Raw genomic sequence first — 15887 nt, forward strand, 5'->3', positions numbered from 1 at the left:
GGTTCACCGTTATCTTGTAATCACCACACAAGCGAAGTCCACATCACGCTTGGCTACTGGAACCACTGGAGCAGCCCACTCACTGTACTTGACAGGGGTGATGACGCCATCTTTCTCAAGTCGCTCCAGTTCTTTTTCTACTTTTTCTTTCATGGCAAAGGGCAAAACACGGGCTTTGTGAAATTTAGGGAATGCATCAGGCTTGACGGATATTGTTGCTTTAATGTCCTTTAATGTCCCCAACTCATCTGTGAAAACATCATCATGTTTTGCGAGTACATCTTGGATTGACTTGGTTGTTGGAGATGCTTGCATTTTAATAATAATAATAATACATTTTATTTTGTTTTCTGTGACTGTTTTGATCATTTCACAGGTTAACTTTATTTTATCTAGCCACTCTCGTCCGCAAAGTGACGGTCCTTCAACTCCCACAACTATCAGTGGCAAGTCAAGTCTGATTTTCATACTTCACTTTAGCCATGAAATGTCCTTTTACAGGAATTGTCTCTCCTAAGTAGACTTTTAGTGATACACTACTTCCCTCTAGTGGTATACGAGAGAATGATCGTTCATACACGATTTCAGAGATAATGCTGACTCCTGCTCCTTCCTGCTATTGGAAGCTTGCTAGGATGGCAGATTTGTGCTTCTTGCCAAGCTACTGAATTACAATTTCTGTGAAATTACACAACCAAGTACATATTTTTTGGGTTAAACTCAGATAAATCGGTCTAATGTGACAGCCAATAGCTAAGGAAAGCTGAAGCATTGTTGGAGGCACAAACTGTTGTCAGTTCACAGTGTTATCTGTTCAGTTACAGGAAAGAGAGAAATAGCAGTGGATCCAAGAGCGAGTGGGGAGCAGGATAATCATAGGGTAACGTGGTCCAGGCTGATTAGACCGTCGTGAGAAAGGTTAGTTTTACCCTACTGATAATGTGTTGTCGCAATAGCAATCCTGCTCAGTACGAGAGGAACCGCAGGTTCAGACATTTGGGGTATGTGCTTGGCTGAGGAGCCAATGGTGCGAGGCTACCATCTGCGGCATTATGACTGAACGCCTCTAAGTCAGAATCCCGCCTAGATGTGCCGATACCGTAGCGCCGCCGCCCCCCGGTTGGTCAAAGTTAGCGGCCCCGGCCACGCGGAACGCCGTTCGACACTGGGCTGGGGTGCGCCCGGATGATGGGTGCCCCCTCTCCGGTTTATCACACTGCATGTTTGTGGAGAGCATGGTGCTAAATGACTTGCAAACGACCTGATTGAACGCCCCCCCCCCCCCCCCCCCCCGAAGGCGGCCAGAAGGTTGGGTACCCGGCGGCTGGGTGTTAGGTTCCGAGGTTGGCCGGGTCGCGATGGCACCGGCGGGGGAGTGGTCCGCGACGTCGGCCGCGGCCCGCCCTGGACTATTGGAACGTAGGCAGGGCGGCCGCCGCCGCCCATCGAGGGTTGGTCACGCTCCGGGCTCCGGGGGGCCGGGGCGCGACGGGGTGCGCCGGCGCCGCCGCCGACGGCATCGCGGGGTCAGGCCGCGGGGCCGGGGGGCGCTGCGGGGTCGGGGCAGGGGGAGCAGGCGACCGGCCAACGACCGGCACCGTACCCCCCACACGCCCGTCCCCCTCACGCCATCCCGGCCCCGCGCCTCTCCCCGCGGGCCGCCTTCGAACGTCGCCGCCGCCGCCGCCTCCGCCGTCCCCCTCGTGCCCTCGGCGCATCCTGCTTTCGGGGGCCGGGGGCCGGGGTGCGCCGCCGCCGCCGCCGCCGGCATCGCGGGGTCGGGCCGCCGGGGCCGTGGGGTGGTGCGGGGTCGGGGCAGGGGAAGCAGGCGACCGGCCAACGACCGGCACCGTACCCCCCACACAAAGACAAGTGAGAATAAAACATTATGCACCAAACATCCAAAAAGGGCAAGCGTGTGCACTAGAAAAGGCCTAGATATCACTCGTAATTCACGAATCATCTGGCACCCGCTTGCAGATCAGCAGAGGTCTTGCTGATCAGCTGCAGGTGCGGAAGCACCTCCGGCCCAGCCTGATAATAGAGGAAGCAAACAAACTCCCCAGAAGTTGACCACCAATATAGATGAGGAATGTCATAATACAAAAACCTACGGAGGATCTTGTGACAGCACATCACAAATGAACAATTTCATAAAATGATCAATTACATAAACATTCCAAAACAGCAGATGGGGCTTGAAAAAAAAAAGAATACCACTTTCTGATAAACTTGCACTGACCAAGATGTAAATGTCATTGTGGTTAAATATCGCAGTATAAATCATTAGGAATAAGAAAAGGACAAAAGCCAAAATTATCATCATACACAAATGAACAAATCCAGAAACAGTTTGTTTTGGTCAAATGCCACAACAGCCTCAGCAGAAAAGTAACAAGGGTCCAGATGCATTTGCTACACAACATCCATTCGAAAGCAGTCACCAGACAGGACAATCTCTTGACAGAACTCGGAGAATGTGATGTAGGTGCATAGTAACGCAAGAACTGATCCTCACCTGCACACTCCAGCCCTGCGACTTAAACCACACATTTCATGTAAATGAATCCAATATTCTCCTTGCACAGCACAGGGGATCCAATGCAAAAGCCCAAGAATAGTTCCAGTTTCCTCTGGTCAGTGCTTCTCGCGTGCTGTAGCAGGTGGATGGTTTTATCATCTGACCACTTTCTCAGAATCAGAATCATCTTTATTGGCCAAGTATGTAGAACACACAAGGAATTTGTCTCCGGTATAACACGCTGCACTAGTATCATCGTAAACAACAAAATCATTGAACCATTTTAGAGTATACCAGTAGTTTTGTAGTACCATTTTGTGGTGCAAGAAGAGTGACTATGTCAGTGACTGTTTAAGGAGTTAATGGCTAGAGGGAAGAAGCTGTTTAAGTGTCTACTGGATTTGGTGCGCATGGATCTGTAGCGTCTGCCTGAGGGGAGTGGCTGAAAAAGGTGGTGGGCAGGGTGCGGGGGATCCAGGAGGATTTTCCGCGCCCTTGTCTTGATTCTTGCAGTGTGCAAGTCCTCAAGAGTGGGTAGGGCGGTGCCAACGATTTTTTCCGCCGTCCTAACTGTCCGTTGAAGTCGGATTTTGTCCTTTTTTTGTGGCGGCCCCAAACCAAACCGTGATGGAAGAACACAGGATTGATTCGATGACTGCCGTGTAGAACTGTCGTAGCACCTCCTGTGGCAGGCCATGCTTCCTCAGCAGCCTCAGGAAGTACATCCGCTGCCGGGCCCTTTTCAGGATAGAGATTGTGTTGACTTCCCACTTCATGTCCTGGGAGACTGTGATTCCCAGGAACTTGAAGGTCTCGACGGTTGACACAGGGCAGTTGGATAGTGTGAGGGGCAACTGAGGAGAAGAATGTTTCCTGAAGTCCACGATCATCTCTACAGTCTTGAGCGTGTTCAGCCCGAGGTTGTGTCGGCCGCACCAGAGCTCCAGCTGCTCCACTTGTTGGCGGTACGCAGACTCGTCGCCGTCTTTGATGAGACCGATGACCGTGGTGTCGTCTGCGAACTTTATGAGTTTGACAGCTGGATCTGTTGAGGTGCAATCGTTTGTGTAGAGAGAGAAGAGCAGTGGCGAGAGGACACATCCCTGTGGGGCTCCAGTGCTGGTGGTGCGTATTGATGATGTTGTTGCTCCCAGTCTCACCTGTTGTGTCCGTCCCGTCAGGAAGCTGAGGATCCACTGGCAGATCGCAGGGGACACACCGAGGTGGAGTAGTTTGGGGGTGAGGAGTTCCGGGATGATGGTGTTGAACGCAGAGCTGAAATCCACAAACAGAATCCTTGCGTAGGTCCCTGTGCTGTCGAGGTGCTTGAGGATGTAGTGCAGACCTATGTTGACTGCGTCTTCCACAGACCTGTTTGCCCGGTAGGCAAACTGGAGAGGGTCCAGCAGGGGTCCAGTGACGTTCTTTAGGTGGTTCAGCACAAGGCGTTCAAAGGACTTCATGACCACAGACGTCAGGGCGACAGGCCTATAGTCGTTCAGTTCCGATGTTGCCGATTTCTTGGGAACTGGGATGATGGTAGACTGTTTGAAGCAGGATGGGACCTCACACAGCTCCAGGGATCTGTTGAAGATCTGTGTGAAGACCGGAGCCAGCTGGTCAGCGCAGACTTTCAGGCAGGAGGGGGACACTTTGTCGGGCCCTGGAGCTTTCTTGATCTTTTGCTGCTTCAAGAGCCGTCTCACGTCCTGTTCGTGGATCTGTAGTGGAGAAAAAGAGGGTGGGGGGGTAGGTAGAGTGGTTTCTGGTAGAGGTGGGTGTGAGTGGGAAATGGGGGTGTCCTTTTCAAATCGGCAGAAAAACACGTTTAGTTCATTAGCAAGACCCGTATTGTTCACTGTTTGGGGGGGTGGCATTCTATAGTTAGTGATTGCTTTCAGTCCCTTCCATACAGATGCAGAGTCGTTAGCAGAGAACTGTTTTTTCAGCCTCTCTGCATAGCTTCTCTTTGCGATGTTAATTTCCTTCGTCAATTGGTTTCGGGCATGTTTGTACAGTGCCCGATCTCCACTTCTAAATGCGGCCTCTTTCTCTTTCCTGAGTTGCCTGAGTTTGGGAGTAAACCATGGCTTGTTATTGTTGAACGAACGGAAGGACTTCGTTGGTACACACATGTCCTCACAGAAACTGATGTATGATGTTACAGTGTCTGTGTATTCATCCAGTGTGCCCGTTGAAGTTTCAAAGACGCCCCAATCAGTGCAGTCTAAGCATTCTTGTAGGGCTAGCTTTGCTTCATCTGTCCATTTTTTCACAGTCTTAACAACCGGTTTAACACATTTGAGTTTCTGTCTGTATGTAGGTATTAAGTGGATTAAATTGTGGTCAGAAAGACCCAATGCTGCACGGGCGACCGATCGGTATGCATTTTTGATTGTTGTATAGCAGTGGTCTAGAATGTTGCCTTCTCTGGTGAAACAGTCGATGTGCTGCTTATATCTGGGAAGTTCACGGTTAAGATGTGCTCTATTAAAATCGCCCAAAATGATCAGGGGTGACTCTGGGTATTTTAGCTCGAGTTTGTTTACCTGTTCGGCTAGCGTTTGTATCGCCGTGTTAGCGTTAGCTTGTGGCGCAATGTAAACACCGACTAGTAAAAAGGAGGTGAACTCACGTGGCGAGTAGAATGGCTTGCAGTTTAAAGACAGCGACTCCAGGTCCGGGCTGCAGTGTGCGTCGAGCTTCGTGACATCAGTGCACCATTCTTCGTTGATATAGAAGCAAATCCCACCACCTTTCGATTTCCCTGATAGCTCCATGTCGCGGTCGGCTCGCAGAAGGCGGAAGCCGGGTAGATGTAGCGCGGGATCTGGATGGCGGTCACTGAGCCAGGTTTCAGTGAAGCAGAGCGCAGCAGAACGTGCAAAGGTTTTGTTGGTCTTTGTGAGGAGAAGAAGTTCATCCATCTTGTTTGGCAGAGATCGTAGATTAGCAAGATGGATCGATGGGAGCGGGGTTCGAAATCCACGCTGCCGGAGCTTGACGAGCACGCCGGCTCGCTTCCCCCTCCTCCGGCGGCGTTTCCATGCTCCGTACAGCGCAGCCGCTCCGCTCGCGATTAGCTCCGAAAAACCTTGTGGATTTTCGTGTGCTGGTGAAAAAAGACCGAGCGTAGACTCCCCAATGCGCAGCAACTTTTCCCTCGTGTAAGTAAGCCGCTCAGGGTCGCCAAAAACAAACGAAAATGACAAAAACAGGGATAATACTAGGGAGCGTGTGACCGAGGCTGCCATCGCTGTCGGCGCCTGATGACGTAGTCGTCATTCTTTTCACTTGGCTTCTTGGATTCACAAAAGCTGCACTGCAGCTAAATACATGGAGGAAATATTTGGTTGTTAGCACGGGATTGCAGCAGCAATCAGTCTGACTGTCCAAAGTACACCACTTGAGTTTTATCTGATGATGACTTTTGTTTGCAGTGTTCATCCTCACATCATTTTGATGCATAACGTGTGAGCATTATGAATGGTTGTATTTGTTTTGCTCTAGAGTGAAACACATCCTGCTGCACATAACAGTCTTGACATTTTGTCTGTGGAGTCTGATGAATTGAGGTGAATGCTAAAATCACAAAAAAATAAAACAAAACATTGCAACATGGACACCGAACACTATATTTAGTTCTATGACACAGCAACTGAAAAACAAAAAATAAAAATCATTCTCACCTGAAGTACGTGATGCTCCAAAGAATTTGCTGGAGCAGTGTGATCACGACACACTGGAGCTCAGTGTAGTACTGGTCAGTGGACACATTCTGATCCATCAATTACTGTGATGTTTCAGTACATCCTAAGCACATGGTTATTGTTGCTGCCTTGGAAAAAGTCTGGGTTTATTGACTGTACATATGTGTTTTTGATCCTAGACACGACGGTCTGCATGTGCAGTATTGATCCTCTGTTTTTTCTTCTGCATTGTTTGTATTTGTCTCGTTTATGATTAAGAGTAGGGCGGCCCCGTAGTCCAGTGGTTAGCACGTTGGCTTCACAGTGCAGAGGTACCGGGTTCGATTCCAGCTCCGGCCTCCCTGTGTGGAGTTTGCATGTTGTCCCCGGGCTTGCGTGGGTTTTCTCCGGGTGCTCCGGTTTCCTCCCACATTCCAAAAACATGCGTGGCAGGCTGATTGAACACTCTAAATTGTCCCTAGTGTGAGTGTGAGTGTGAATGGTTGTTCGTTTCTGTGTGCCCTGCGATTGGCTGGCAACCGATTCAGGGTGTCCCCCGCCTACTGCCCGAAGACAGCTGGGATAGGCTCCAGCACTCCCCGCGACCCTAGTGAGGCTCATACTCACACCTAGGGACAATTTAGTGTGTCCAATCAGCCTACCATGCATGTTTTTGGAATGTGGGAGGAAACCGGAGTACCCAGAGAAAACCCACGCAGGCACAGGGAGACTGCGTACTGTTTCTCTGGCCTTGCCAACTATTCTATCGGCTTGCTATACCAATCAAGTTGCCCCTCTCGTCCAATCGGTCATGAGTCTGTTTCCTCCTGCCCTCCCTTCACCCAGTCAACCACTTCAACTGTTGCATGCTTCTCAATTTCTTGTCTTCTTGTTTTTTGTTTGTGGTTCCTTTATCTTATTTTGTCCTTTTTCTCATCTGCTTGTTTTTTTGTGTGCAATTTTTGACTGGCATTTGTATTTCATCTTTTGTAATAAGCATTTGTTTTTGTTTGCAATTATTTTTCCAAATTTGTTTATTTTGTAGGTGTTTGTGATTTACAATTTAGGACCACCTTACTAAAGTGTAGTTCACCATGACATTACGTTGATTTTGCCGCTGTCTTGTTTCATGCGCCGCACATATCTACACATGACAAAGGCATTGTCGCCCAAATAACAAAAAACCATTAAAACTTCAGGGAAATATGTTTTTTTATCACAGGTTTTGGGTTTAGCTAATCTAGCAAATTTGTGATCAGTTGATTGTTTCCATAGCAGAAAGATGTTCTCATTTTATGTTAAGAGGGAAGAAATGTCATCTGTGCTGTATATAACACATACAGTACATTTGACAATAAAGTTTATCCATTCCAATGGTGGTGAGACATGTCAGCCTCCAGTATGGTGAGACGCGACTCATGTAATAGTAATGGATCTCACATCACTGAAACCTTAGTACACGCGTTACGACATCTGTGGGTTTTGTTGGATGTAGAGAGTTTGCATTCCCTTCTTTGCATTGGTTATTAGCTCTTGGCTTGTCATCGAGGGAGCTGGTCCAGCTTCTTGAGCCCTCAGAAAGGGACGTGACACAAAGTGATAAATCGGTGCTCTGCTCATGTTTTCAAAGTCAATGCATGTTATGTGGTTGCAGTCATTAATCTGCAATACTTCAGGGTTCCCACGGGTCCTTAAAGTTAATAAAAATCAATTAAAGAAAGAAGTTGTAAAATTATGTTCTTAATTGTTCTTAATTTTCATGGAAAGCTTCTAAAATCAATAAAAATCCGTAAAATGTTATTTTTATTCAAAAAGTTTCATATTTTCAAAATATTTTTTTTTCTTAGTGTACTTTGAGATAGAATTCATGCTTTTTTTTTCATTTTCCTACCTGTGTACAGGTAGGAAAACGAAAATTTGACATACAGTATGTCAAATAAAGGGTAAGCTGATTGCCCCTAAAAATAAAGATGCGCCCCTCCTTTGGCAGCAATGATTTGAACACCAGCTCAGTGATATGTGGCTTTCTGTTCAGCCCGCATATTGCTGAGCAAACATTAAATCCACCGTGAATCCCCTGCTGAGTGGAGAAAAAGTCTTTAAAAAATGGCTAAATTATCCCTCAAAAATCCTTAAAAGGTCCATAAGGTTTTTTTTTTTTTTTTTTTCCTCCTTTCTTCTTTCTACATACATTCTTGCTGCTGGAGGCTGTAAATTTCCCCATTGTGGGACGAATAAAGGATATATTATCTTATCTTAAATAAAAAGCAAGTGGAAGAGTGGGAACCCTGTTAACTTGTGGTTTTTTTTAGACTATTAAGGAAATGATTGGCCAGAGGTATGAGGAGAGAAATGATCAATTCAAAAAGAACTGCAGAGTGCAGCTGCAGTTCGCCTGACAGCTGACATATGGACAGCCACCAACATGGAGGCTTACCTGACTGTGACCTGTCATTATGTGGACATTGACAAGCATATGCTGTGTACATCAGTGTTGGGAGTGGAACACTTCCCTGTGCAGCACACTGCTGAAAATCGGTCCAAAGCAAAAAAGTAAAATAAAAAACCTATGGAGGAGTGGGCCAAAGCAGAGAAAGTGAGATGCCTTGTCACGGATCCAGCTGCAAACCTGATTGCGTGTGTCAGAAAGGTCCAAATCAGGCCGCGATTTTCAGATCGCATTGAATCAATTTAACAGTTTGAAAATCATGTGACCAAATTCACTCACTGACAAGCAAAATAAAACAAGGCAGATAGCAACATTCTTTAGAACTAGTACGATAGCCAAAGAGAAGCTGGCACAAAGAACTGGTGAAGAAACTAATGGATGAGGTGTCAACTACTATAGATGGAACAGTACTTATTTAATGCTGGTACATGTGGTGGAACAGCAAGAGTCTATTTTGGTGTCCATGGCCTCTTTAAAAAGTGATGTACCGCAGCTAACTGTAGATTATGACAGAAACATAGAGGAGACATGGCATGTGTTAGCTCCCTTTAATGAAGCGACAGTGGAGGGGGAAAAAAAGTGTCTGGCTCAAAAGAAATCCCAATACTTAAAATGTTGCACCACCCACTGCAACACAATGCATGACATGTGACCACAGAGTCAGCCGTTAATCTTGTGGGAAACTCTCGAAACTGTCACGTTTGTGAGGTGGTGGTCCACGCAGGTGGACCCCAAAAAGCAGGCAAGAGGGAGGAGCAGGGTGAACTCGATGAATTGTATTAAAACAGCAAAAACTAAATCCTAAACAAACAAAGTCCAAAGTATCAAACAAAACACATGACTGAAGATAAAACATACCTATGACCAAAACCTGACTAAAACAAACATGACAGTAGCATACAGCAGTGGTCCTCAACTAGAAATGCTGTCGGTCCACTTTTTTTTTTTTTATAAGACCAAGGTCCGGTCCCATGCACGGTGGTCATGGGGAGCAGGGCTATATGCCCATTTAGTATGGTCAAGCCAAGCTTATACAAATCAACACTCCTCACAACCAACCAATAATGTGGAGCATGAAAATAACAATTATTCACTTTGCCAGTACACAGCAAATAATGAGAGGTATTGTGTTGAGGCAGAGGAACTCTTTGATTTTGTTAAGTTGTGCCTGCTTAATAATAGAAATAGCCCTTTTAGGGAAATAAGACATTTTTTACTTTTACTTTGTTAAACAGTACTTGTCTTTTTTCCCCTTAATTTAACAAAAGCAAAACAAAATACTAATTTTACCAAAATAAATACTAAAAATGAAAACAAAAATATTATTTTCATTTGTACAATTCCCCTTTTCACATCCCCTCTGAAATCATTGAAAAATATATCAGAAGAGGAGTTAAGAACCATTTTAAATACTGACACAAGGGAGCACAGGAATGTGCAGTGCTGTTCTTCCACTAAAGGTGAATGCAATGTCTCAGGCATGCAAATATTATTTGAGGCCGCCATTGGGATGTTCATTTAACATGTTGCGGTGTTCTGCTGTTAAACAGCTGCAAAGATCCCCGGGTAGACGGGAGCAAAACTGCACACAATCGAAACGTCCTGCGATTTGTCTTGTCTAATTGTCTGTGTGTAGCTCTCCTGTGCTGAAGCTGTGACCACACTGTGGCGTCGCGCATGCGTCTGTTTCCTGACACAATCATCAATTTTGAATGCGTGACGCTGATGTATGGGCACACCTTAAGTTCAGAGGAGCCAATCAGCGCATCGTTATCGCCGACATGCCCCTGTCTCCAGTTGGTCAAACATTATACACACACAGTCGCGCTGCTGCGTCCTCTGCAATACATCTGTTCGTGCACGCAAATAATACAACGGATAATTTTAACAAGCGATCGCGGTGATGCGCAGATTATAGTCCAAAAATAGAAAATGTATAACGTAAAAATCACTTTATAATTTATTATGTTATACAATTTGCCGAGGGTCCGGACAGAGGAGGCCCGGACAGAGGAGGTCGGCGGTCCGGACAGAGGAGGTCGGCGGTCCGGTCGTGGATCGCGGTCCGCCAGTTGAGGAAGAGGGGCATACAGCAACAGCCACAAACAAACATGACAGCAGCAAAAAGCAACAATGACCCGACACGAGTAATGGGTCCAGCGACACCGATGCGTTGACGCATGCGTCGGGCTCACAGAGCAATCCACGCGTCGGTGCATGTACTGCTTCATTACATCACGTGATTGACACATGAACTGCACCGGTGCAGTGTGCTTGGCACAGTCCAGGCTGCGCCACTCAGTCCAGGGGACGTCGACCCAGTGCAGGGGGCGATGACGCAGCAAAAGCCCGCACTGTGTTTATAAGGAAGTGCGGCTGGCAACACAATGCCGACTGCCGAAACAAGCCAGACTTCACCCTCACTCGAATAAAAATATATGTTTGGGCAATACGGAAAACACACTGATTATCAGAAAAATGTGTCCGTCTGACTTCGAGCGTCATGTCGGCTGTCATATAATATTATATGAGAAGTGCTTTATGAACGTTTGTACTGTACGTTGCAGCAGTTGATTGAGAGCTCCCGCCTATAAGGGGGAGTTCCAGAAAGTGCCTGCGAGTGAGCACATGTTTCATGACTCTGCCGCGTTGCTATCAAAAGTCACCTAAAACGTAAACTTTGTCTGCTGACCATCATTACATCGGCTAGGCTAGTTTAGCTGTTGTCGTGGTTCAAAGCTTAATATGTGGCGTGGGTTGGGTCGGCGCTGGGTACGTACTCGCGCTCACGCGCTCACAGCAGAGAGCAGCAGACTATCGACTGCTGAGACGCGCTTCACTCGAGTGACGTTGCTACAGTACGTGCATATTATGGGGCAGCTTCCGGACAAATACAAATTGTCCGCCGTGTAGAGCCATTTTGATCTCATTTTGGAGAATAAGGCATTTATTCAAATCTCCTTGTCTCACCAAGTGCCTCTCGGAGTTTGGACATGTCTTATTCCATTGCGTGTGTGTTCTCCACAGCAGGGGAAATAGCATACAAGAAACGCAACCGACTGAAATTTAAAACACCGGAGCATCTTATTTTTGTAAAACAAAATTTGTGAAGACAAAGCCCACAAGCATCCTCATTCACATGAATTTCACATTATTGAAACACATTGAATGATACAATATGAATGCATGGATGTGAATGATATTGACACGGGTCAATGTCATCTTTATTGTCAACTATGATTTATGTATGACATGCAGCATAGATGAAATTTCTTCCTCTCAATCCTCAGTGCATACATGCATGCAAACATGCTGTGCATTAAACACACAGCTAAGAAAGAATAGCAGCTACAGTTTATAAAAAAGATGTAATCTGAACAGTATTGACAATATAAACAATATAAACAGCATAAACAACAGCATAAACAATGGCGCTTGTGGCTATTGTGGGTAGAGTGAGGTAGTGCATTGTATCAGGGACGTGCGGTCAGGGGAGGCAGGTGAGGCAGAGCCGCACCTCTGAATGTGCATTGCATCGCACAATCATCACAAACTGGGTTGATACATGCAACTGGCACGTGCTGCTTGCCGTAAATCTGCACGTCGCCAATATAACGTTTGCAGATACATTTATTTGACCTGCTTTTCCTAAGTCTGGCTAATGTTTTTAAACCATTAAAGTTTAATGTTTTTTTTAGTGACATATTTAGATTTGCCGATGGGAAATAAAACCGCAGTGAAAAGGCACAGGTTATATATATATGCCCTGCGATTGGCATACAAACGATTCAGGGTGTCCCCCGCCTACTGCCCGGAGACAGCTGGGATAGGCTCCAGCACCCACCGCGACCCTAGTGAGGATCTAGCGGTTAGGAAGATGACTGAATGAATGAATGAATATATATATATATATATATATATATATATATATATATATATATATATATATATATATATATATATATATATATATATATATATAGAGAGAGAGAGAGAGAGAGAGAGAGAGAGAGAGAGAGAGAGAGAGAGAGAGAGAGAGAGAGAGAGAGAGAGAGAGAGAGAGAGAGAGAGAGAGATACCGGAGAGAGATGTCATCTTAACCAATGTTTTACCATGCTCTATCCTAAAAAGAATCTGAATTGTTTTAAATTTGAGAATGAATTATTTAATTAAAACATGCCTAGAAAAGCATGCCTTGAGTGAGTTGTCACCTTACTGTGGTGGAGGGGTTTGTGTGTCCCAATGATCCTAGGAGCTAAGTTGTCTGGGGCTTTATGCCCCTGGCAGGGTCACTCATGGCAAACAGGTTCTAGGTGAGGGGCCAGACAAAGCACGGCTCAAAGACCCCTTATGATTAGCAAAATATATGGACCACGGTTTCCCTTGCCCGGACGCGGTTCACCGGGGCCCCCCTCTGGAGCCAGGCCTGGAGGTGGGGCTCGTTGGCAAGCGCCTGGTGGCCGGGCCTACACCCATGGGGCCCGGCCGGGCACAGCCCGAAGAGGCAACGTGGGTCCCCCTTCCCATGGGCTCACCACCCATGAGAGGGGCCAAAGGGGTCGGGCGCAATGGGAGCTGGGCGGCAGCCAAAGGCGGGGACCCTGGCGGTCCGATCCTTGGCTGCAGAAGCTAGCTCTTGGGACATGGAATGTCACCTCTCTGGCAGGGAAGGAGCCCGAGCTGGTGTGTGAGGCAGATAATTTCCGACTGGATATAGTTGGACTTGCCTCCACACACAGCCTGGGTTCTGGTAACAGTTCTCTCGAGAGGGGTTGGACTCTCTTCCACTCTGGAGTTGCTCACGGTGAGAGGCGCAGAGCAGGTGTGGGCAGACTCATTGCCCCCCGGCTCAGTGCCTGTACATTGGGGTTCACGAGAGGGTTGCTTCCCTCCGCCTTCGGGTGGGTGGAGTCCTGACTGTTGTTTGTGCATATGCACCAAACAGCAGCTCAGCATACCCACCCTTTTTGGAGTCCTTGGGGGGTGTGCTGGAGAGTACTCCTGCTGGGGACTCCCTTGTTCTGCTGGGGGACTTCAATGCTCACGTGGGCAATGACAGTGAGACCTGGAGGGGCGTGATTGGGAGGAACGGCCCCCCCGATCAGAACTCGAGTGGTGTTTTGTTATTGGACTTCTGTGCTGGCCACGGATTGTCCATAACGATCCTTGTTCAAACATAAGGGTGTCCATATGTGCACTTGGCACCGGGACACCCTAGGCTGCAGTTCGATGATCGACTTTGTAGTTGTATCATGGGATTTGCGGCGGCATGTTCTGGACACTCGGGTGAAGAGAGGGGCGGAGCTGTCCACTGATCACCACCTGGTGGTGAGTAGGCTCCGATGGTGGGGGAAGATGCCGGTCCGTCCTGGCAGACCCAAACGTATCGTGAGGGTTTGTTGGGAGCGTCTGGCGGAATCCCCTGTCAGAAGGAGTTTCAACTCCCACCTCCGACAGAGCTTTTCCCATGTTCCGGGGGAGGCGGGGGACATTGAGCCCGAGTGGACCATGTTCCGTGCCTCTATTGTTGAGGCGGCCAATCTGAGTTGTGGCCGTAAGGTGGTTGGTGCATGTCGTGGCGGCAACCCCCGTACTCGCTGGTGGACACCAGCAGTAAGGGATGCCGTCAAGCTGAAGAAGGAGTCCTTTATGGCCTGTGGGACCCCAGAGGCAGCTGACGGGTATCGATTGGCCAAGCGGAACGCAGCTTCGGTGGTCGCCGAGGCAAAAAGCCGAGCGTGGGAAGAGTTTGGTGAGGACATGGAAGCCGACTTCCGGACGGCTTCGAGGAAATTCTGGTCCACCATCCGACGTCTCAGGAGGGGGAAGGAGTGCACCATTAACACTGTGTACAGTGGGGATGGGGCGCTGCTGACTTCGACTCGGGACGTTGTGAACCGGTGGGCAGAGTACTTCGAAGACCTCCTCAACTCCACCAACACGTCTTCCTTGGAGGAAGCAGAGCCTGGGGACTCTGAGGTGGGCTCTCCTATCTCTGTGGCTGAAGTCACCGATGTGGTTAAAAAGCTCCTCGGTGGCAAGGCCCCAGGGGTGGATGAGATCCGCCCGGAGTTCCTCAAGGCTCTGGATGTTGTGGGGCTGTCCTGGTTGACACGCCTCTGCAACATCGCGTGGTCAACAGGGAGAGTGCCTCTGGATTGGCAGACCCTCTTTTTAAAAAGGGGGACCGGAGGGTGTGTTCCAACTACAGAGGGATCACACTCCTCAGCCTCCCTGGTAAGGTCTATTCGGGCGTGCTGGAGAGGAGGATCCGTCAGGGAGTCGAGCCTCAGATTGAGGAGGAGCAGTGTGGTTTTCGTCCCGGCCGTGGAACAGTGGACCAGCTCTACACCCTTAGCAGGGTCCTCGAGGGTATGTGGGAATTCGCCCAACCAGTTTACATGTGTTTTGTGGACTTGGAGAAGGCGTTTGACCGTGTCCCTCGGGGAGTTCTGTGGGGGGTGCTTCGAGGGTATGGGGTACCGAACCCCCTGATACGGGCTGTTCGGTCACTATACCACCGATGTCAGAGTTTGGTTCGCATTGCCGGCAGTAAGTCGAAATCATTTCCAGTGGGGGTAGGACTCCGCCAAGGCTGCCCTTTGTCGCCGATTCTGTTCATAACCTTTATGGACAGAATTTCTAGGCGCAGCCGAAGCGTTGAGGGGGTCCGTTTTGGGGGCCTTAGTATTACATCCCTGCTTTTTGCAGATTATGTGGTGCTGTTGGCTCCTTCAAACAGGGCTCTCCAACTCTCATTGGAGCGTTTCGGAGCCGAGTGTGAAGCGGTTGGGATGAAGATCAGCACCTCCAAATCTGAAACCATGGTCCTCAGTCGGAAAAGGGTGGAGTGCCCCCTCGGGGTCGGGGGAGGAGATCTTGCCCCAAGTGGAGGAGTTTAAGAATCTTGGGGTCTTGTTCACGAGTGAGGGCAGGAGGGAGCGAGAGATCGACAGGCGGATCGGTGCAGCGTCTGCTGTGATGCGGACGTTGTATCGGTCTGTCGTGGTGAAGAAGGAGCTGAGCCAAAGGGCGAAGCTCTCAATTTACCGGTCGATCTACGTTCCAACCCTCATCTATGGTCACGAGCTATGGGTCGTGACCGAAAGAATGAGATCCCGGTTATAAGCGGCCGAAATGAGTTTCTCCGCAGGGTGTCCGAGCTCTCCCTTAGAGATAAGGTGAGAGGCTCGGTCATCCGGAAGGGCTCAGAGTCGAGCCGCTTCTC

The sequence above is a fragment of the Hippocampus zosterae genome, chromosome 1 (assembly GCF_025434085.1).
Source record: "Hippocampus zosterae strain Florida chromosome 1, ASM2543408v3, whole genome shotgun sequence".
NCBI lineage: Eukaryota > Metazoa > Chordata > Actinopteri > Syngnathiformes > Syngnathidae > Hippocampus > Hippocampus zosterae.